The sequence below is a fragment of the Habropoda laboriosa genome, unplaced genomic scaffold (assembly GCF_001263275.1).
Source record: "Habropoda laboriosa isolate 0110345459 unplaced genomic scaffold, ASM126327v1 scaffold295, whole genome shotgun sequence".
In the NCBI taxonomy this organism is placed as follows: Eukaryota; Metazoa; Arthropoda; class Insecta; order Hymenoptera; family Apidae; genus Habropoda; species Habropoda laboriosa.
Genome location: NW_017100429.1, coordinates 643,997 through 646,820, shown reverse-complemented (window position 1 = coordinate 646,820; position 2,824 = coordinate 643,997). Strand labels below are relative to the sequence as shown.

The following is a 2,824-nucleotide window of genomic DNA, read 5'->3' as shown; positions in this document are numbered from 1 at the left end:
GGGGGGAAGCTTTTCTACAAGATTTTTCAGGCTTCCACGAACCAAGGAGACTCGATGGAACGCGTAATTTGAAAAGTTACCCAGCTCCGATGAAATGTTGGCTGATTTTGCGTCTGCTTTCGTACAATTGTGAGGCTTCTTCGCGAATCACAGAGAAAACAATTCGTTTAATTAGGCTATCTGACCTCTTGTCAGGTCTAGATCTCAAGAATCGAAGATTTCCAGTAGATTTCTCTGGATAGACCGTAGATGTTCGATGAAAAAGAGAAGAAGAAAAACTTGATAGTTCTTTTTCGAATATTAATTCTTGTTCCTTATTTTCGTTATTAGAAGAAGTGAATGTTGCAAGATGGAAAAGTATACAACCGATGTGAAACCAGAACGTTAAGTTGCATTAAAGAAATTTCGTGTTTTAGGAAAGCTTGAATCTTCGATTCGATGTATTGTATATACAACGACTGACACGTCATTCTGAGATCCTCCTTAGGCCTCTAACTTTCTCCAAATATTACATAATACGATACAAATCCCGTTATATGAAGTTTATTCTACGAAAGTGATGAATATATTATGTAGCACAGAAGAAATGACGAGCAATATAAAAAAGGTTCAAGTTCTTTAAAGAAGAGGAAGCGTGTTTTTGAGATAATCGAATCGTCGATGAACCGTGTCCCCGGAATAGACAATTTTAATTCAATATCCGCCGAGTTCACAGTCGACTTATTACACCATAGCGTGGAACACAGGTCTATAAGGAAAGAAGGAATATTATTTGAAAAGATACGAATTCATTTTTGAGGGAGAAAGAAGTATCCTCTGGTCGATCTTTCATGAAGATTGACACATCCGTGTTTACGAGAAAATATAGTTACTTAAAGCTGTAACACAGACAAGTGGATATGACGGAGGTCTCAGAATTTACTTTAGGAGAACCGTACTGGTTTGGTGCTTTTTGGAAAATTGAAAGATTGATCGAGTAACATTTGCTTCCTATACGATGTTGGTTAATTTTAAAAGCTCGCTGTTCGATAGATGGGGATAGAAAACAGCGGATAGCACTAAAAACACCTCGTGTGTTAACGTCATTCTGAAATTGGAAAATTTCATGAAATTAAAAAGTATTTCTGATTGTCTTCTGTTCGATGAACAATTGTGACACAATTCTGCGACACAATTAGCTATCTCACTGTGACCAATCTTTCACTAAAAACCCCAGTCGTCTCATTGTACAACGAAACAAGCAATACAGATAGTTGGGAACACCGATGACTAACAGTTAATCGGGTGATAAGGGGTAAATCAGAGAAGAAACTAGTCACTTTTTCTTATCAAAGTTTTTATCATACTTGACTCGTGCAATTTCTGGAATTGCATAAAATAAGTCATAATTTATCCCGCGAAGTCTTGACGACAAGGGCAAACCTTGAACATCCAACTTTGAAATTTGCAAAAATTCCTCCCTGTTCAAGTTGAAAGAAGATATTCTCATGGAAAGTGCACGCGTGTGTAGCGAGCACGAAGACCAAGTTTCGTTGATACGTCAGCGATGCGGAATATCATGAACAGATAACCTAATCATCCTCGAGTTATCACGTGATAATTCAATAGGACAGCCGTTATACGCGCGCTGTCGATCAAAGACAAACATTCGCAACCACCATACCCTATTCCAACTACGTGAAGCACAACGAAGAAGCAGTTGAACTTAGTGTCAGATTTTCACTAAGTAGAATCTTAGACTACGCTATTTCGAGTGATCTCTGAGCAAGAATAACTGGATGGGTTCTCGCTGGAGAAATTGATTAGCGTTTCAACTATTTCCGAATAAACCTTACAAAGTGCGAATAGAAGAATCATATTTTTTCTGAAATCCCGCACAAAACTCTGCGCTCAGTCTCTGAACGAGAGACGCTAATGTTGCTTCTTACGTCGAATAATCGTGTCGAATCAGGATAATTTATGGAAGGAATTATGAGAAATATGAGAAAGCGAGAGAGAGAGAGAGAGAGAGAGAGAGAGAGAGAGAGAGAGAGAGAGAGTTTCGTCGACAAAAATTCTTCGACATCAAATGACATTTCGACGGATTGGCAGTTTGCAAAGCTGACGCGAGCTCTGCCTGACTCCTCCAAACTTCACGATGTGCCTGGAATACGATCGAGCCATGTGAATTACTCGCGTCGAGCAAACCTTTACGAATAATAATCGAGGGGACACAGGCCAGAGACGGTGGATCGATGTCTACTTGTTGATCACGTCTCTCTCTTATCTACACTGTTTACTTTTCCATTCTGTTAAAAAAAAAAAAAGAGAGAAAAACCATGGCCAAAAAGCATCTTATCGCATTATCAGATATAACCATTATTTCAATTTTATACATATCATTAATTGCCTCAACGTAGGGTTCTTTACTAATTCTTCTAGAAATCCTTTTAATCAATCTTAGACATTTCTCAGAATTTTTCAAACAAGTTTTCGCATTGCTGGAATTTATTCCAATAATCAGTTTTCGAAATTATTATCAACATTAACCTTCAAGACTTGCCACTTAAATACTACGGCAATCGCAAGCTGATGCAAGGAAAGTCGCACAAAGTCCGTTTACATTATAAAAATGAAGAAAAATTGAATTTTGAATCCAATCTTCGTTGCTTCAGGTTTCGAATCACGTATGTACGTGAAGAGACATGAACCAGGGGCCTGTTCGTGATAGAAAGACAGACCATCGTAATAATTTCCAAAAGCCGTGCTCGGACTAGACTTGACTCATTGATTCGCTCGCGTTACGTATTAAAAATATCTAGAAGAGGAATGTTTGCCCGGCAAT

The 2,824-nt window shown here is 38.3% G+C and overlaps 1 protein-coding gene across 4 annotated transcripts in view; it reads right to left on the bottom strand.

Annotated features, from left to right (window-relative positions):
- Nucleotides 1-2,824, bottom strand: part of LOC108575729 (basement membrane-specific heparan sulfate proteoglycan core protein) — a 123,371-nt gene that overhangs the window by 119,478 nt on the left and 1,069 nt on the right. The gene's annotated exons all lie outside the window — the stretch shown is intronic.